This window comes from Balaenoptera physalus (genome assembly GCF_965194825.1).
Source record: "Balaenoptera physalus genome assembly, chromosome: 9".
NCBI classification, from domain to species: Eukaryota; Metazoa; Chordata; class Mammalia; order Artiodactyla; family Balaenopteridae; genus Balaenoptera; species Balaenoptera physalus.
Window position 1 is genome coordinate 96,323,644 of NC_138888.1, and position 21,487 is coordinate 96,345,130.

Genomic DNA, 21,487 nt, shown 5'->3' on the forward strand with positions numbered 1-21,487 from the left:
TTTTTCTTGTCCATGTTTCCAGGCACTAATGAAGAATATATGTATATTATATATACTTTTAAATATTACATACATAGAGAGTTTTTAATCATAATCTTTTCTTAAAGTTGCCTACCACTTCCATTACTCCCTTTTAAAATCAGTTTTTGAAAACTAAAATGTAACTTAAAAAGCCAACAATTAAATAGCATGTCACACAGAACATACAAATGCAACAGGCAAACCTGAATAACACTAAAATAACTTCTGTTTACCACTATGGAAGTAATTCTGCACAACTGAAAATACTCTAAATGAGATGGATATTTAAAAGTCAATGAGTTATTTTAAAAGGCTGCTTTGTTTCAAGCTCTGGCTATAGACCAATTTGTGGTGTTTCTAAAATTAATAGTAAAAGACACCAAGGTAATTTTTTCACTAAACAATTTCCAATGCAAACCACAACCCAAGACATCTAAGTTTAGTTAATTTGTACAGAAATGTCCTTTTGCTGCCAACCTTTGTACCATGACCACTACCAGCCCAAGTTGAAGATTCACATTTTACGGGGTGAACGGTGCTCAGCTAAATCTTAAGAATATTAATCTTTTAAACTCTCAAACCCTGACGACATTTAGCTATATTGCATCTACACCGCCAGAGCATAACAAGGAAAACTTTTATCTACCATGTACAGCAGCCTATTAAATTGGGGCAGTGTTCCTAGCTCCTTAGATCTGTAGATTAGGATTTAAGCATTCCTCCACTACAAACTTCACCCCAGATAAAATGTAACACGTTTTCTAAACCTGTATGGAAATATTTCTGACACGGATGTTCTAGTAATAACCCTATCAAACTATTTTCTTATCCCAGAGTTTGAGCATTTTAATCGTTTTAAAGAGTTTTGGAAATTAAAAAATGTAAAAATCTCTTGTTCAGTAGCAGATATATATACTAACGTACCCAAAGTACTAGACCAACTAAAGACTAAAAATACAGCTTTATACAGTCCCAACCTGGGCTCCTACAAGATTAAACTAATAGGCACGGCAGCTGATCCTCACATCCCAGAACAAAAAGCACTATTCCTGCACTGAATTTTAAGCCTGTTTACGAAAGAGAAAACTATCACGGGGCGTCCAGGTCAGAATTGGACACCTGAGGGCTCAGCTTCTACCTGGGAGCCAGAGAAGATACACGAAGGTATCCTGGTGATAACAGACCCTTGAAACGAGACTCTCATTGTCCTGTGGAAATGAGACCCACCCCTGCGCTACCGGGAGCCGCCGCCGCCCGGGCCCACTCATCACCTGCTTCACCCCCGGCGTCCCCGGGAGATGAACCGAGCCGGCTCGTCTGCCCCGGGCGGCGGGAGGAGGCCCCGAAGCAAGGCCAGGCTGGGGACGCGAGGCTCCGGGAAGCGGGGCCCCGGCGCCGACGCCCCACCGCGGGCGTCCCGGGGCACTCACCTGTGCGGACGCGAGGGCAGGTGTGCGGCGGCGGGGCTACCTGTCGCCGGTGAGGCGGGAGGGGAGGTGCGGGGGGTGCGGAGGGCGAGGAGAGAGGGCGACGACGCGGACCGGCACCGGAACGGGGCGGCAGCGGTGACCGGTCGCCGGCTCGCTTCCTGCTCGGACGGATCCCGGGTCCGTCTCCGCCCGCCGGCCGGCACCCCGCCGAGTCCCCGGCCCCGCCGCGCGCACGTCACGGCTACGGAGCGCCCGAGGGGGCGGGGGCGCCGCGGGCCGGCGGGCGGGGCGCGGGCGCGGGCGCGCCGGGAGGGGGCGCTCGGCGCGGGGCCGCCCCGCCCGTCCTCGCGCTGACCCGCGGCGCCGAGCCTCCCGGACCGGGAGGGCGCGCGGCGGCGTGGGGACGGGCCGCCCCGGGCCTGGCCCACAGCCCTCGTTCCTGCCGCCCCCGTGAAACGGCCTCCTTCGCGGGGGTTATTGCTCCCGGCGCCTGCAGCGCACCCCCGTGGACTGCGTGTGGGCAGCGCGGGAATCCGTTCCGGGAGGGGGAGTGTTGTTCGGGCAGGGGGCGAGGACCCCGAGAGGTGGGGAGGGAGGGCGGGCGGAACGAGGCGGCGTCGTTGCGGGGGGAGGGCGCAGGCGACTTCGCCTGCAGCCCCGGTCGCCCCGGGCTGGGCTGCCCTAGGAGGGTAGTAACCTCCCCGTGCAGCAAACTTGCTGTTCCGCTTTTGGGAGCGGGGCTGGCGGGGCGGGGGGCGCGGGGCGGGTCTGAGAGGGAAATTTGGCATTTCTTCGGCCCTCCCGCCGCCGCCGTATATACTGATTAGAGCCCAGATCTTCTCTGGTCATTTAAGTTTTACTGTTTTTATAAGGGACATACCTGTGAGTCATATTTGAAAGTGAAATATGATGAAAACATATACTGCCTTTACGACAAAAAGAAGCTTCTCTTAAGAAAATGAAATGGTGATTGACTAAAAATGCTGAAAAAAGCTAGTCGCACCTACACAGGAGAATTACCCTGAGAACATTACCCCGGAAACATTCCAAGCAGCAACGGGAAAACTTCAGGAAATCTACAAGATTCTGATAGGGGACGAGTTTCAGTTATTCAATGTTCCACAGTTCTCTCGGAGGAAAAGCTAAGTTATGATGAAGTATTTTAGCAGACAGTTAAAACAATAAAATATTAAGAATAAAGTAGGGAAGTAAAAAAGAGGAAGAGAAACCAAGAAAGGAAATAATTTACAGCAATCTCAGAAATGTAATTCCAGATTACCGGGAGGTAAATCTTAAGTATATAAAACTAGATTTCAAAACGGATCGCAAAAAAAGAAAAATAAGAACGAGGAGAGGATTTCAGTTCACTGCTTTGACTTCATTTTGGATTTAAGATTAAACGGCTTGGTCAGACCAATAGAAGCCCATACAGCTTATTGTGAGCAACGACTTGTGATTTTTTTTTTTTTCTCTCTCTCTCTCTCCTTCCTCCTCCACTTCCAATTCATTACTGAGACTCTGCTTCTAGCTCCCAATCTGTCTGATGTATCCAGTTCTTCATAGCAACTACTGTCTTGCTTCAGGCCACCATCATTTCATGTCTCGCATACCGCTATAGCCGCCTAGCCAATTTCCCAGGCTGCAATCTTGTCCCCTCCTAATCCAGTGTCTACAATACCATCAGATTTATATTTTATAAAATGAAAGCCTGATTATATACTCCTCTCTTTAAACTCTTACAGTGGCACTCCACTATCCTTAGTATAAAGTCCAAACTCCTTAAGAGGTCTTATATGATCCTTCAGCTGTTTTTGTTTGGCTAGCACAGTGGAGATCTCGTTTGTTTTTTTCTTTTCATTGAATTTGAATGCCTTTTCATTGTTCCCCAGTTCATCACCATTCTAAACTCCATAAAGCTGTCCTAAACCAGGCTTCCTCACATAGTGTTCCCTCTCTTGGGAATCACTGGCATTTTAGACCACTGGTCTTAGCCCTGCTTACCTGTCCAATTTCACTTCCACCCACTGCCGTTTTCCATTTCTTGTACTTTACATTCAAGCCATTCTGAAGTGCTTGCTCTCCAGAACAGACAGCTAGGCTATTTATTACATTGGAGTGTTGCCAGGCTAAATCCAATTAATCCTTCAGAACAAAGCCTATTGGTCCCCTCCAAGAAGTTTTCCCTAACCCCCTTATTCCAAACCTTAGGTGCAATTTGGTGCTCTTTCCCATCTCTCTCTTAGCACCCATTGCACGTATGTCTTCCAACACTTATCTCACTATCTCTATTTCCGTGTACTTACAACTACCTCCCACCTGGACCGTAAGCTCCTTGAGGGCAGGGTAGGGGACTTGTTTGTCTTTGTGTCCCTAGTGCCAAGCATGGTGGCTTTCACATCTCATTTGAACAGTGCCTCCCATTATTGTTATTATTGAATAAATGGTATAGATGGATGAACAAACAGCAAGAGAACAGACAACTCTAGGAAACTGCATACATGTCATTAAGCATGGTGGATATAACTGTATCATATCTGCTGCCAAAACTCATCTTAACAATTTATTCCGTATTTATGTTTGTAAGCTTTTCAACTTTGCTCTCAACCACTAAATATTTGTAAGACTCTTCCCCCAGTCTCCTTGTGCTAGCCCATGGATTCCTAAACTGAGATCCACGGACCTCCTGTCATAGATGGGGGCTCCAAGAACTCCCTCAGAAATCATATGCAAAATTTCGTTATGTTAATATAAATGTTTCAGACATTACATGAAATTTCTAAAAATCTTATATTTGTATTTGTATGGAAATATGTATGGAAATATGTTAATATAAATGTTTCAGACATTAAAAAAAAAAAAAAATTTCGTGATCTGGTTCCTTCATTTTTACAGGAGTCAATATCGTGGGTATTTAAAGTCTCTCTCCACCTTCCCTGGCTGATACCCATTTTAATAGCTTCAGCTTGCATCTTTGTTGCCAGCTCCTAAAGTAAGGCAGGCTGAAACCCACACAGGAACTCATTCTCTTTCCTCTCCCAGCTACTTCAAATGATTCCCTTGCCAATCGAGTCTATTACAATCGTGGCATTACCATCCACTCATCTCAAAAAGTTGTGGTCTTTTAAGTCACCCAGGACTCCTTCCCTTCCTCACCCCTACTGGTGGAGGCACTGAATGCAGTTCATTCTATGTCATACATTGTTTCTAAGCTGTTGTCTTACTCTCCATCTTCCCTGAGAACAGGCCATCATCTTCCCTTATCTGAACTTTTTTTTTTTTTTTATCGTTAAGCTTACTCCCTTACTTCAGAATTAGAGTTTCTTTTTTTTTATATAAATTTATTTTTGGCTGTGTTGGGTCTTCGTTTCTGTGCGAGGGCTTTCTCCAGTTGCGGTGAGCGGGGGCCACTCTTCATCGCCGTGCGCGGGCCTCTCACTGTCGCGGCCTCTCTTGTTGCGGAGCACAGGCTGCAGACGCGCAGGCTCAGTAGTTGTGGCTCACGGGCCTAGTTGCTCCGCGGCATGTGGGGTCTTCCCAGACCAGGGCTCGAACCCGTGTCCCCTGCATTGGCAGGCAGATTCTCAACCACTGCGCCACCAGGGAAGCCCCCCTTATCTGAACTCTTGACATTGTCTCTGCTCACTCTCGTCCTTCTCTCATCGCGCCTAAAGAGTTACCCCACCCCCAGATCTGACTACGTCATCCCCTTCACCAAGTCCTGGTGACTTTCAGATCAGTTAAAGCTCATTTAGATGGTATACAGAATCCTTCACAATCCTGAGCCCACCCTGCTCATAGGAATTCAAACATGCCAAGCCCCTTCATGATGCTCCTCTCAATATTCAGAACTCAGTCTGACTATTTTCTCTGTCCTGACTCGGGCAGAATTGGTTTTTCTTTTCCCTGTTTTCCAGAGCATCCACTTCATAGGTACCTATACTGTAGCACTTATTAACTGGTATTACAATTATGTTTTTATATTTGTTTCTCACTGTAACAGCTCTCCAGAATGTTGAGCTTTTTGATTAGAAATTGTGCCCTATTACTTTTCTATCCCTAGAGATGAGCACATTGCCCGCCTCATTGGATTAATAATAATAATAATGCCGAAACTGATCGAGTGCCTCCTGCGTGCCAGCACTGTGCCACAGGTCATCCCACTAAACCTTCACAGCCCTGTGAGGTCATACGATGAGCACCGGCTTTTTGCCTGCCTAATTTCTGACCTCCCATCCTATTTGTGGAGAATCCTTAATTTTGAGTCTTGGTGGGAACAAGGCCCACTTCACAGTTTGGCCAAAGTCCTTCTCCCCACTCTCTGGCAACTAGGGTGTAGTCATGGCATGGGACCCAGGTTAAGTCAATTGGATGCCCTCACCTGAAACTTGGAATCTGCACAAAGCGATGCAAAGATGCAGAGATAATCCCCAGTGGTGTGGATCATTGTGGTGACCAGGTTCTGGTTGTGGCAGTGCCAACACTGATAGGCCTGCCCATTTTACACACTGAGTTCACCATCCCTGGGGATTCTGTGAGCTACGTGATTTTCTTCCAGTACATTCTTTTTCTGGATAAGTTAGCCAAAGTTTATTTCTATTGCCTTCAACAAAGAACCCTGATTGATACAGAATGTTCTGTCATTATCCCCATCTTACAAAAGAGGAATGAGTAGGTGTTCAAGTGTTTATTTAATGAATAAATGAGATATTTACATTGTAGCTTCTAAAAGAAGTTTTGATCATTTCTTTAGTTATTAGCAAGTTTGCACTAATGGTAATCATCTGGAATTTATAGGGAAATAAAGTACAGAGAATAAGCAGGTCCCTGAAAAGATAGTCTTATGATTTTTTTCCTTAGGGTATATTTTAGCCCATCCTCAGACACCATCAACGTCCGTATCTCCCATACTTTATCATGAAAAACTAATGCTTAATGTAATCACTATAAAAGCATAGGCCATTTCTTTAAAAAAATTAAATGATGTTTTAAACATCATTCCTGAACTTACTCTCTAGAAAGAAAGTAGGCTAATATATTTTAGAAATATTTTCTGTATAAAGGGCAAAAAGTAAAGCTGAAATGTCATTTATCAATAGATGCTTTAAAAAAAAAAATTCCTTAACCAGATCAACACACATTTCATCGTTCTAGCTCCCGGAAATTTCTGTAACTATAGTTTTTCTCTCATTTAAACTTCCAGCTAGTTTTTCCTGAATTGTCATAGTGGCATTATAATTAAAACTGAAACCATAGCGCAAGTCTAACCAAAGATCATCACCTCAAACACTTTAATGAACTGTCAAATGTCTTGAAAATAATATTTCATCTAATTTGCCATATTCTGTGATCTCCAGCTCGAGTGGGGTAATTTGAAGAAAGGCAGAGGAGAGTCGATTTTTTTTTTTTCCCAGACTTCATTGGGTCAAATGGAACCTAACCAACTTGTAGAAATTTTTTGTTTTTTAATGAGTGAAGGCCATTCTGGAGGTGCAGTATTATATTAAAACTTACTTAACACGAGGTGGATAACGTGTGGAGGAGCCAGGGTCCAGGCCTGTGACCTGTAAAGACAGTTAATCTTACTGAGACTCAATTTACTCATCAATAAAACAGCAATGATAATGATACGTCCTCCTCAGGGAAAGGACTAAATAAGATAATACAAAAACGAAAGCATTTTGCAAACTAAAAGGTTTGCAAACGGCATAATACCAATCCGAAGTATAGATCATGTAAACAATAATAAATGTAAGAATACAGTCCCATATAATCTTGAACTTGTTACATGCTAGAAAAGTTTGAAATATATTTGAGCAAGAAAAACGTAAATCTTTAAAAATAAAACCAATGCTAAAATTTATTTGAAATTAGCTTTGTATTAAATTTAGAAATTAATATAAGTCAGTTATGGAATTTCTTTTAGGTACAGTTTTGCTGAAATCTGAATGTTAAAAAAATCCATAAAAATGTATATAAAACAGATAACTTCTAAAAATTTTCCCATTCTAGAGAAGTCTTCCTGCTATAGCTATACAACTTCCAGGAATATAATGAGAAAAGTAGTTTGATTTATCTATTTTTGTTGCATATTATGAATAAATGATTACAATTGGATTTATGGATATTATTTAATTAAAAAAAACAAAATGTACAGTTTAAAGAAGGTTTGAGAAAATATAAAAACAAGCTTGAATTAAATTTTGAGAAAGGAAACCGTAAATATATATTTGTTAAAGTATTCAGTGACACAATTCAGAAAGGTCAGTTCTCCACAGCCTAGCCTACATAAATAGTCCAGAAAAATACACCAAAAAATTAATGGTGTTTAAAATCTTCAAGATTGTATTTTTACATATTAATCCCAATTTGATTACAAGTTAATCATTTTCAATGACTTATTGATCCTTCTTTAGCTGTTAATATCATAAATATGTTTCAGCCCTCAGGTTGAATTTAATGCCCACTGGAATATCCTGGGCAGATCTCCACATTAGCACACTTCCTAATAATATAGGATGTTTTATTTACAAGGCTGTGAGATCACAGAGCTGCTACCTGTCTTTGGACATCTAGAGCTGGCTGGGACATAAAAGGCACGCACTGAGGAAATGTTTGTGGAATGGAGCTGAGCTGAATGCACTTGAGCTTTGGTCCATAGCCTTGACAGTAGAAATCCTTCAGAAATGAATATTTTAAAAACATTTTAGAACTTTGTTCTAGAAGAGGAGCGTTTTAGTACTTGAAACTTAAACCACCATTCCACACATAATTCAATATTTATTGAGTTGTAACAATACTTACTTTTATTTTTACCAACTCTCCTTCAAATTCAGATGGTTAAGCATCGTGTTGCTATCTTACAAAAAAATATAAAAATGAAAATAAATTGTATCGTCTTTCAAGGTTACAAATAAAATATTCAAAGTTGATACTATGTAATACAAAAATTGCTATGTATATAATATTTTTAAAAAAGACTGGGTGTGGGAGCGCTATTTAGACAAATCAGTGATACACAGTATTATTCTGCAAACAATGTTTGTTTTTTTTTAAATGAAAGCTTCTTTATTTATTTATTTTTGGCTGTGTTGGGTCTTCGTTTCTGTGCGAGGGCTTTCTCTAGTTGCAGCGAGTGGGGGCCACTCTTCATCGCGGTGCGTGGGCCTCTCACTGTCGCGATCTCTCTTGTTGCGGAGCACAGGCTCCAGACGCACAGGCTCAGTAGTTGTGGCGCACGGGCCTAGTTGCTCCAAGGCATTTGGGATCTTCCCAGACCAGGGCTGGAACCCGTGTCCCGTGCATTGGCAGGCAGATTCTCAACCACTGCACCACCAGGGAAGCCCGCAATGTTTGTTAAACAAATGAAAAGATTGGTAGTGGCTGGTTTTCTTGCCTTAAAAATAGTAGTATCTTGAAACAGATCAAGGAAGTATCAAGTAATCTCTGACCAGGAAGTATCTAATTAAATATGTGTCAGAGTTAAATATTATCCTACAGTTAATAATAAACGTAAGTTTGAAGTGAACACAGCCTTAAATGGATTCACAGAGTAATAACCTGTGTTCATTCACTTATGCTTTTTTGAGTTTAACAAATGATAATTATATCAGTCAGCCTTTGCTGTGTAACCAATAAAATCTTAATGGCATATAACAAAAAGCATTCATTTTTCTCTCTGGCAAGTATGTGGGTCCCCTGGGACAATTCTAATTCAGGCTGCTAGTATATTCAGGTCTGTTCTATGTGTCTCATTCTGGGGGTCAAGATGAAAGGACAGTGGCTACCTGGAGGGACGTTCTCCATGTGTCAGAAGTCAGAAACCTGCTATATTTCCTAAAGCCTAGGTTAAGAATTGGCACACTGCTACTTCTGCCCCCGTTCCATTAGATGAAGAAGATCAGATGACCAAGTCTAGCATCAGTGGGGTAGGATGAATGGTCTTAACATGGATGTGTAGATAGTGAATGTTTGCTGAACAATCATCTAATAATCTAAATAACCTAATCTATTGTACTTATTAGTTATTCAAAATGATACATTAAAAAGGGTTGGTAGTTTAAGAAGAGGCGTGTGGAACACTTCTGCGATGCTGGTAATGTTCTGTTTTTTACCTGGGTGGGTGGTGTTTGCACAGGTGTGTTCACTGGGTGATAATTCTTTGAGTTATACATTCATTCATTCATTCATTCATGATCTGTGTACTTTTTCTGTAAGTTTGTAATACTTAAAATGGAGCTTATATCTTTTAAAAAGAAAAAATACTCAGACATTTTCAGTATTATTTTAGTTCTCTGAATTTTTACTTTCTCTTAGAAGAGTCAGATTGAAATAAATGGCATGATTCTTGAATAGGAGTCTTTTTTAAAAAATGCTGTGAGAAAACTTATGTCTTTCCAAAGAAATAATATGTATTCCTGAGATGAAATATATATTATATTTGCATATTTATTAATAATGTGAAGATAGCCAGGCTAAGTTAATTAACTCAAGCAAATTCATGAAAAATGTCTAAGGTCATTTCTGGGTACAATCAAAATTTTAAATTTTGCTTTCAGATATTTTAAAATAAACATCTGTACCTTGTGTATCCCTCTGCAATCACAACTTCCACTTTCCCCCCAAGAGGCGTCTACTAACCTGGATTTCTAGTTTAGTATTTTCTGACTTCTTTGTTTTTATATGTTTTCATATGTATGCATCCCTACACAATATAATTTTTAGCTTGAATGTTCTTGAACATGAAATCAATAGTATCTTACACTATAAATTCTTCTGATACTTGTTTTCAGCTCACAATATTGTTTTTAAGATTCACCCATGTTGTTACATGTGAATGGAATTCATTTTCACTGTTGTGTAAAATAACTTTGTATGAATGAACCATAATTTATTTATCCATTCCACTGTCAATGGACATTTGGGCTTTTCCCTATCTACGCTATTATGAATATTGCTGTTACAAATATTGTTTACATGTTTCCAAGTCCATTTTTATATAAAATTTTTTCTAGAGTGTAAATCTGGGAGCAGAATTGCTGCTTCCTAGATTATGTAAATATTCAGGTTTCCTAGAAAATGCAAAATTGTTTACCCAAGTGGTTGTTTTAATATATACTCATACAAGAAAGACATAAGGATTCCTTTTTTCTGTATTACTGCCAGAAATATGTCAGACTGATCTGCCAATATCATTGTGGTTTAAATTTGTATTCTCTGATTACTAATAAGGTTGAAAATCTTTTCATGTTTGTCATTCACATTTTTTTTAAAGATTCATTTATTTATTTGTTTGTTTGTTTGTTTTGGCTGTGTTGGGTTTTCCTTGCTGTGCGCGGGCTTTCTCTAGTTGCGGTGAGCGGGAACTACTCTTGGTTGCAGTGTGAGGGCTTCTCACTGCGGTGGCTTCTCTTGTTGTGGAGCACGGGCTCTAGGCACATGGGCTTCAGTAGTTGCAGCACACGGGCTCAGTAGTTGTGGCGCACAGGCTTAGTTGCTCTGCGGCATGTGGGATCTTCCTGGACCAGGGATCAAACCCGTGTCCCCTGCGTTGACAGGCAGACTCCTAACCACTGCACCGCCAGGAAAGTCCCTGTCATTCACATTTTATTAAATTCCTTGCATATTTTGCCCATTCAAAAAATAAAAAGTCTGTAGAGAAATGTATTGGTCATGCCAAAATTATATGATCATGCCAATAACAATTATAATAAAAAGAATTAGAAAACAGTCTGCCTCAATATATACCCACCAAATTCCAAAGTTCAATATCATCTTCAAATAAGTGATACATTTTTTAAACCAAAAGTTGAGAATTTAAAATTAGTTTTCATAATTTATGCAATGAGGATATATCTAGTTGTCACTAGACAAAATTTTACTCTTGTGTATTTAAATCTTTTGAAGCACATAAGGTTAAAACCTTGGTGTTATTCAAACTGTTGATGATAATATCAATGTAGTGGCTTTTAAGGAGCATTTTTGAAATGCATAAAACAGAAATTATCAGAATGCATCTCTTTAAAAAGTGTAAGAATTGTTTCCAGGACTTCCCTGGTGGCGCAGTAGTTAAGAATCCGCCTGCCAACGCAGGGCACACGGGTTTGATCCCTGGTCCGGGAAGATCCCACGTGCCGCGGAGCAACTAAGCCCGTGGGCCACAACCACTGAGCCTTCGCTCTAGAGCCCGCGAGCCACAGCTACTGAAGCCCGTGCACCTAGAGCCCGTGCTCCACAACAAGGGAAGCCACCGCAATGAGAAGCCCGCGCACCACAACTAGAGAAAGCCCGCGCATAGCAATGAAGACCCAACGCAGCCAAAAATAAATAAATAAAAAGAATGGTTTCCTCCTGAAACTTTTCAGTTGTGTATGTGTGAGAAAGGCAGGCGGCAGGCCAAGGGGAGAGCGGAGGGAGTGTGTACAGAACTGGGCAAAATCTAGAATATGTTTATCAGTGATGTCACTGCCAAAAAGCCTGGCAAAGAAAGGAAAGGTCTGACAGCCATTGCCTGTCCCAGAAGGGATGGAGTCTCTCTTCCATGAATCTAGTCTTACCCTGGGCTTTGTAGGTTACTTGGCAACTTGAAGAAATCATGACTAGTGCTGTGTCTAGAGAACGATTTCTCCCCAGGAGTCCTGTGGTTATCCTATTTATAGCCAAGCCTCTATTGATTTAAGGGTAAAAACAACTAAAGGACCGTTATTATAATATGCCAATTAGCACTTCAAACACTGCTGATGACAGCAGCAGTTTATTCTAAAGCCCGCAACCTAAATGAACAGCAGGTAGAGGGGTGACAACAATGAACAATTGGATGACTGGCTCACTTCAGTATTTGCCACGTTCTTTTCACCCTTTGTGTGTTGTTGGTGTTTCTCTCCCCCCTTTTTTTTTAACATTGTGTAAGTTTAAAGTGTACAATGTGATGATTTGAGACACATATATGTATTTTAAAAATTTTTATTGGAGTATAGTTGATTTACAATGTTGTGTTACTTTCAGGTGGGTACAGCAAAGTGAATCAGTTATATTACATATACATATGTCCACCTTTTCCCATATAGACCATTACAGAGTATTGAGTAGAGTTCCCTGTGCTGTACAGTAGGCCCTTATTACTTACTTATTTTATATATAGTAGTGTGTATATGTCAATCCCAATCTCCCAATTTGTCCCTCCCCTCTTTCCCCACTGGTAACCATAAGTTTGTTTCCTATATCTGTGAGCCTATTTGTTTTGCAGGTAAGTTCATTTGTACCCTTTTTTTAGATTCTACATATAAGCAATATCGTTAAGATATTTGTCTTTCTCTGTCTGACTTACTTCACTCAGTATGACAATCTCTTTTGCAGATAGTCTCTTCTGTCTGTCTTCCTCTGCTTCAGTCTGTTTCTCTGAACACAACTCATTTTATTCTATCTTCCTCCCCAGATTCCATATTACATTTTTTATAGTGACATTGTCATACATTCTGAAACCTCTTTTCCTGGCTTCTCTCAGGCATTTTTCCTTTTATATAAGCTTTGAGATTTTAAGTCTAAAACAACACTACTGGTATTATATAAAATTGAATTATAGTTATACTCTATTAGGAGAGAATTGACTTTTTTACGGTATTATGCCTTCCCGTCTGAGAACATGATTATCTGTGTTTTCCATTCCTGCAGCTCTTATTCGATGGCCATTGATGGAATTGTGTAGTTTTCTCATTCAGGTCATATGCTTTTCTTCTTAAATTTATTCCTAAGTATTTTATAGTTCTTGGTCATAACTGTGAATAATTTTCCCCCAAATTTCTTTTCTAGGTTCTCATTGTGTATTTATCCAGGCAATGTACCAGATTTTCTTTTTTTAAATAGGTTTCCTAAATTTCCCAGTTATATAATCACCTACTCAACAAAAAATATTCGTCTCTTATTTCCAAGATTTATACCACTTATTTCATTTTCTCGTCTTCGTATATCTGTTTTAAGTGCAAAAATAACGTTGAAAAGTGTAAGAGCCTATCTAGGTCTCAATATCAATTTAATTGGTTTTAAATGTTTCACCATTTAATATATCATTTGTTACTAGGAATTTATAGCCTATATTTTAACAGATTTCTCCATTCTCATGTAAAGATTGTGTTACAAATGACTGAATTTTTAATATAATCATATAAATTTCCCCCTTTAATCTTTGACATAACAATTAAGTTGATATATTTTCTGATATTGAACATCCTTGAACTTGGTCACAGGGCATCGCTTGTTTGTTATTAATGGATTCTGATGACCAATATTTTATTCAGATTTTGTCAGTCTTGAACCACAAATTACATACTTCCTTAGTTTTCCTTTTTAACACTATCTTCACTAGAATTTTTTATTAAAGGTATGCTGGCTTCATAAATGAGTTGGGAGATTTTCACCCATTGTAATGGCCTGGAATAGTTTAAATAACCCAGGTTTACCTGTTTAAATGTTCAAATCCAAGAATTGATAAGGTATTTGTGCCTTATAACGGTAGCTCTGTAATGCCTTGCCGATGTCTTCTATGTGTACATAATATAATCAAGTTGTCTATTTCTTGAACCCGTTCTGATATCTTCTAACTCTTTAAGACTTCACCTGTTTCCTTCAAGCTTTCAAATTTGTGGTCATAGTATTACACGTTAAAGTCTCTTTCTGTATCTGCGACATGGCTCCTTTTTCCTTTTTATTTTCCTTTTTTCATTTTCTCCTTTTACCTTGATCAGGCTCAGAGTTTACCTAATTTATTATCTTTTCAAAAAACCCGGGTTCGTGTGCCAGGGTACGGTAGTGTGATGGAGGAAGTTCTAGTTCATTAATTTTCATCTTCCTTGATTTCCTCTTCCTTAGTTTTTTGAAAAAATGTTATTTTATTGTTCGGTTCCTAATTTCAAACATGTTTTAATACCCTTATTTTTCATTGTTTGTTTCATAATGAAAGTGTTTAAGTCTATAAACTTTCCTTGGGTACAGCTTTCACTGTCTTATTAGGTATTAATGAAGTAATGAGACCACTTAAAGAAAAAAACTGAAATTTCAGAAATAAATATTAGTGTTATAGCAATTTAATATATGACAAAGATGGAAATTCATTTTAATGCCAAAAAAGATTAATAAATGATGTTGGCACAAATGGCTATTTTGAAGAATATGAATTTAAGAATATAACATTCATATCTTTTGCCATACACAGAAATAAGTTCCACAGTTTCATTCCTTAAATTTTCAAAAAATTTTGCGAGAAACATGTGACTGTATGTACTATCATGAGTTGAGAAGGAGCTTCTTAACCAAGATTGAAAACTCAGAAAATACATACAAATGTTGACATGAAAAATGTGTAAACAAGGTCTACAAATAATAGATTATGAAAAGATACACTTATAACACAGATGACAATGTAACATGCAGCAGGTTTAAACATTAATAGAAAAAAAGACAACTACTAATCCAATGGAAAAATGGACAAATGATAAGCACAGCTGTCATGAAAAAAAAAATGCTCAGATTTAAACTAGAGCTCAGGGAAATGCAAATCAAAGTAATAATGAAAGCAGCTTTATATGCACAAGACTTGCAAAATTAAAACGAGCGATAATACCTATTGCTGCTGGGGATGCAGGAAAAAATTGTATTTTAATAAATTGCTGGAGGAAATATAAATTCTTACATTCTTTTAGGAAATAAGTAGATAATATTTATAAAAATACCTGGGCTCTTTGATCCAGCAATCCCTGGGAATCTATTCCAAAGAGCTAAAACTACCAGTGTATTAAAAATAAAAACAGGGAAATATATTACATGCTCATGGTTGCATGCTCATGGAAACAAAGGGAATGCCCATTTGTAGTGCGGTAGTCACATAAGCTGCTAAAAATATTCCTTTCTAGAAATACGGGAAGAGTGAACTTTGTTCCTATTGAAACTAGGAGTGTCACCTAGCTAGTTTGAGCCAGGGCACTGTTGAGTGGAAGTGATGTGCCCCTTCTTGATGGAAGCTTTGGGTCCATGTGCCGCTCACCAGGCTTCCTGCCTACCCTGTAGCGGCTGTGGAAGTTTGTATCAACCTAGAGCTTTATCAATCTGGCTAGCCGAGTAACTGGGGAACAGAACTCACTTGCCCTCCTCTTTTGGACATGTAGCATAACCAAAGAAAGAAAATTTTTGGAGCGGGTAAGCCACTGAGATTTTGGAACTGTTGCTATAGCATAACCAAGCCTATCAGAACTCCTAGAGTAAGGCGATGGCTAAATTATGGTCCATCATATAATTAACTTTGACCTTGATTCTACCAGGTGACTTGGGTTGATTTTCACAAGATATTGCTGAAAGACAAAAGAAAGATGCTTAAAAACATTAATATTATCCCAGTTTTTGTAAGAAAAACAATTAATACATCTTTATACATATATTACTATAGAGAGATATTATATGAATATGGAGAATATATGAAGAAATACATACAAAGTTGTTCAACGAAGCTATAAAGGAAAGATAAATCTAGACTATAACAGTTTAAAAAAAAAAAAGCTAAGATGTGTGGTGTGATCACATGCCTCAGTTATTCATATTTAATTGTAGTTACAAATAAAGTATTATTGAGCTGGTATCATCAAATAATTTCATACAGTATTTCATTGAACATAGGATGCTTTACGCTTGGTGCTCTCTTGGTCTTACCTGCATCAGGTTTTCACGTACCTGGCTGGAAATGCTAATAAGAAATACGTCAGGGCTTCTCAAGGTGTGCTCTTGCCTGCGTTGTTAGAAGTGAAAATCTGCAGGCCCCGCTGAAGACAATCCTGCATCAGGAATTGGGAATGGGGCCCAGTAATATGTGTCTTATCAACCCTTGCAGGTGATTCCAACGCAAACTCATTCTTAATAAGATGTAGCCTTAATTTAGAGGTCAAAATGTGACTAAAAAAAAGTCCACCTTAGAAATAAGGTAACTTATTAGACTGTCATTTTAACACACTTTCCTCTGTGCTTCCGATTTGCAAAATGTTTTCTTACTTACAATATAAATTCCCAATGATCGGATTTGATTGGCTTTATTTTGTTTGTTTTTTATCTGCTAGGTCACATCACTACAAATAAACATCCTTGAGATCAGGTGTCGACCCTAAATCCAATTAGCTGTGACCGAAGTGAGACTGGGATAAGAGAGCAAGTGGTACAAAACGTAACTAGCTGTTACAGGTGCTTTGGGCAGTTTCCCAAAGAAGTGTGTTTGGAAATGTCAGGCAATTGACCTACTATAATTGTTTTAATTTTATGTTGATAAAGTATTTCTCCTGTGAAGACAATGGAATGTTGATATTTTATGCTAATTTTATACTTTGTTTTTATTATGTTTATATTTTTAAAATATAACACTTTGGTGTTTAAAATTTTTTAATGCTTTCTCTTTGGTAGTTTCACATGCTTTATAAATAATTCTTTTTAAAGTCAATTTTCTGTCAACGATATCTTCAGTTAATCATCTTCTGTTCATTTTTCAGCTGTATGTTTCATTTATATTTAAGTATCTTTGATAACCATTTGTTCATAAAGAAAGAAGCAAAGCTCTGACTGGGACAAAGGAACACTCTCCTGTTTTTGTTGCCTGTTTCTAAGAAGGACACTTCAAATGTAACATGCAAATTATGTCTTATTATTTTGGCATTCCTGTGATCACAGATATAACTGTATGCTTTACCCTAGCTATGGTAATTCATCATCAGTTCCTTATAGCACAGGCTTGCACTCATTCTTGCTCCCCTCTAATGCTTTCATTACTGCCATCGTGATCTTTTCAACATTCATAGTGCATCACGTTCTTCCTCTGTTTGAAATGCTTCGGTAACGTTTTAGGATAATGACCAAAATCTTGAACATGGCTTCAAGGCTCTGCATGCCTACCTTTCCATCTTACTCTGAGCTCCAGTTACACAGGCCTACTTTAATTTTATATTTTAAATTATGAAAATGTTTAAACATACTAAAAGATAACATAGTTCAAAAAAACCCCTATACAACCAGTTTCCATGATAATCAAGACTTAGCCACATTGCATCTCTAAAAAAAAATATGGACATTGATTAATTTTCGTCTTCTTTTATCTAGCCAGGTTGACCTAGCTTATAGGGTAAGACGGTGCCCAGCTTTGCTGGGGAAACTATTTCTTTGGACCTCAGTTCTATAAATTGGGAGTACATATCTCATAAAGTCATTGTAAATAAATGAATTCACACATTTAAGAAGTTTAGAACGTGTTTGGCATATAGTACACAGTTAATAAATTAGGCCATTACCATTTAGGACAGGTTACACATCTCCCTACCTCAGGGCCTTTGCACAGTCTACGAGCACTATTCTTCTTTTGCCCTCTCAGACGTTATGTCTACCAATAGTTCAAATGTCACATCTTTAGGGAAGATGTCCCCAACCTCCCTAGATTAGCCTATATTGTCTTCATTCAGTTTATGCTTTTCAAATGTCACAAATGTCAATAGTTCAAATGTCACATCTTTAGGGAAGATGTCCCCAACCTCCCTAGATTAGCCTATATTGTCTTCATTCAATTTATGCTTTTCCTGCATGGCACTTATTTAAAATTATTAATTCGTGAGGCTGTAACAGTTGTCTTTCCATTATACTATAAGGAAGCTCCATGAGCGGGCAAGATGGTATGTTTGGCTCCCTGTTTTAAATCCCTAATACCTAGTACAAAGTAGGTACTCAGTACATGTATTCAATATTTAAGGATCAATTTCTTTTCAACTAATTTGTTTTGGATCAAATCCTCTGCTGTCAACATGTACAAAGCTAATTATAATAAATGTAGTTAAGTCTTATAACAGGCTTAAACAACTAATTTTCAGTTATTTGAGGGATTAAACATATTGAAAGCATATTAAGTTAATAAAGAGTACTTCTTTGCACAGAAGGAAAAAAATGCTTCTAGGTATAAAGTTTGTGTGTTTCAATTTAATTCTAAAGTAAAGGCTGACGGAGTGGAAGTCAGGGGAGGTTTAAGCTAGCAGTTAAGTGGTTCAGATATAAACAGAAGGAAGAGCCTCTAGATAATCTTTCAGCTGACCTTCCTATTTATACACAATTTCTACTTGTGTATGAGTTTAGGGCATTTGATTACCTTACAAATGTTAGTATCATCAAATCTGTTTTCTTCCTAGAAGAATCCACTTGTATATAAGAATTAGGTTTGTAATTTTTTCATTACAATAATTATAAAAGAATGATTCTCATGAAACTTCATTTCCCCAAGACACTAGTCATTTATTTTCAAGTTTCCAAATCGTATACCCAACTATTAATAAAATAAAATGTAAAAAAATAACTGACCTCAGATAAGTTTCAAAAGCACCTTCTCGTAAAGTTCAGTTCACAAACACCCCAAATAGTTAACTCTGTCTTCTGATGGCTAGTATTTATAAGGAAGTTCAGAGAATCAGTGCAGGAGAGGAGGAGAAGGATATGGCCAAATTCTGTATTTAGGATACTGTGTTCTGTATTTTCCTCTTGTTTTATCATTCTGCATATTAGTTCCAAGCAACCTGCTTAATTTGTTCTAAATTTTCCCCAACTTATTTGACACAGAACTTATAACTATCTCTCAAAACTAGAGTTAGCAAACATACTTTGAGAACTGCTAGTCTGGCTGCATTCTACAGATTGACAGGTTCAGAATCCTAGTGAAAATGTAAAACCACCTTGCTTATAGTGATCCCATAACTCCTGGTGACTGTTAAGAGTTCACAAATCATCCATTTATTAATCCATTTTAGAATCTCATCAAGAGTTGATGTTCTATCTTACAATTTGCAGAATCTACTTTTTGCCTTTTGATTAACAAGGTTTCTGCCCGTCTCTAACCTTTGAGTACCTTAATAATTTCTTTATAATTCTGCACGGCTTAGTAACAGCAATTTATTAAGTTTACCCATCAAGTTCTTAATGAGAATTTGGGAGTTGGGGGTAAAGGGGTATCTTAAAGCATTTGAGAGAAGAAAATGCAGACAAGCCTCATTACCTTTGGGAGCAGCAACTTGAAAGCTGTCAGGGACATATATTGATCCTTTTACATCAGTGGGAGGTGCATAATAGAATTACTTGAGGAATTATTTGAAAATTCATGGCACCACTGGGGTTAAGACCCTACGTGTGCATGTGTATTCTGAAAAGCTCCCCAGGTGATTCTGATAAACATTTCTAGAAAATCCTTGTTTTGGATAATATGTTCCTCACTGTAATCTTTTACAATAAGCACAACGTTAACTGTTATTTGTGATAAAAGACAGTGAAGACCTCCAAGCTTTTTAGCTTTTTTTCATTCTGTTTCAGGCCATGGGTCTGTGGTATTTTTCTCTGAGTACACTGCACTCTGATTTCCTGAATAGCAGTTTAGGGCTCTCTACCATTATTCCTCGATCTGGCTTATCAGAATTAAGATGGGAGGTCTATTTCCCCACAATGTACACATTTCTTCCACTTGATCAACCAATACTTCCTCTGTGGTTAAATTTAAGTTTCAAAGAGCAGTTCTCTTAACTTTTTTTCTTCTTCTCGGGCGTAGGGAAACAACAAATGTACCAGAAAGTCTTGCTGGAGTATTTTAGGACATTCTTTAGATTACATTTCCTAATAGGGGTCTGGTGTTGGCCTCTGTGAGTTCGGTTGCCTTATTGGTTGCCTTCAACTATCCATTGATAGTCCCCTGGCTAGACAGGCTGTAGTATCCTCCCCCAAATAATCTCTCCCTTCTCCTTGTGTCCTCAGAGCAATCTACTACACAGCCACCTCGCTGTCTGTACCTCTTCTAGAAATACAGCACTACACTACCTCATCTCTTACAGATTCTGTTTCTTCTAACTAAATTATCCTTTCTGTCACTATATCCCAGTAGCTTTTTCCCACCAACTCTTGATCATATATATTAAAATACATTCTTTATTATTCCTCTGCAGTGAATTTGCTGAGACTTTAAGTATAGTTTTTAATCTCTGGGAAATTAAAACTGCTACTCTTTTTATATCTTACAGTTTTCAGAGATCATAGTTTTTTAAAGAAAAAAAATACAGAATTCATTTTGGTGACTTAAAACAAGATATAATTTAGATAATTCTTTGATCCTTTCAAATAAGACCTCCTACATTTAACTGACTAATAGTTTAAGCACAGGTTACTATGCTTAACTTATTTAGGTTTATGTGAATCTGAAATAATACCATTAAGTTTTCAGCTGTCTTAGCAACATCAAAGGAAAAGGACTAGTTAAATGCCACCTTTGCTCCTGAACTACCAAGAGCTAAGACACATACAAATTTTATGGCAAGTAATCTAAAACTCTTCTAAAAATGATTAACTGTTATTCTATCCAACAAGAAAACAAATACAACAGACCTATCTAATTAGTTAAGACACCAGATACTCGTCATGCAGTTGCAGCATCTAGTAACAAACCTCTAAGCTTTAATCCTGTTTCACAACTTCTAAGTACTAATAATACATTTTAAAAGGTTGATACCCACTTTAAACTACATATAGAAGTACCAGAGTACACAATTAACAAGTAAATGTGCATAAACACCGACGAAAGAGTCTCAAGTCTAATTTTGGAGCTCAACCTGGAAGTCTCCAAAGATTTATCTCCACAGCAAAGCCATTAGCATAACTTTTAAAAGAACAGAATTTTTCATGTGTCAAAACGTGATTGACTGAATTGGCCCAAGGAACAGGTTATCTTTTTATCTTTTCAAAAATTAAGAGTGCAAAATGTAACCATTAGAAATTGAAACAAAACCAAGCATTTCAGAATAGTTCTTTCAGTACCTTCAAATTCTGACAAAATACAGGACGGTAAAAAAAATTAAATATGCCAATTTTGCTTACTGCTATCAGATTTTTAAAAATTTCCATTTTTGGGTCCATATTCAGTAAATAATAAAATTAAACTCTTTTCATATCTGAGTTAAGAGCTCTAGGGTATTCCTTAAAAAGAAATAATGTAATCATAAATAAAA

General features: G+C 38.1%; 1 protein-coding gene and 1 long non-coding RNA gene across 11 annotated transcripts in view; one reads left to right on the forward strand and one right to left on the reverse strand.

Annotated features, from left to right (window-relative positions):
- The window catches only part of MYO6 (myosin VI), a 141,579-nt gene extending 139,890 nt beyond the window's left edge, over window positions 1-1,689 (reverse strand). For 5 of the 10 annotated variants that reach the window (XM_082474160.1, XM_082474159.1, XM_082474158.1 and 2 more), the window contains exon 1: window positions 1,452-1,687. The gene's annotated coding sequence lies outside the window, so the exon portion shown is untranslated. Of the gene's footprint in view, window positions 1-1,451 lie in introns of all 10 variants that reach the window. The other 5 variants (XM_082474155.1, XM_082474157.1, XM_082474156.1 and 2 more) reach the window with 2 other exon arrangements.
- Window positions 1-21,487, forward strand: part of LOC309666676 — a 314,729-nt gene that overhangs the window by 270,268 nt on the left and 22,974 nt on the right. The gene's annotated exons all lie outside the window — the stretch shown is intronic.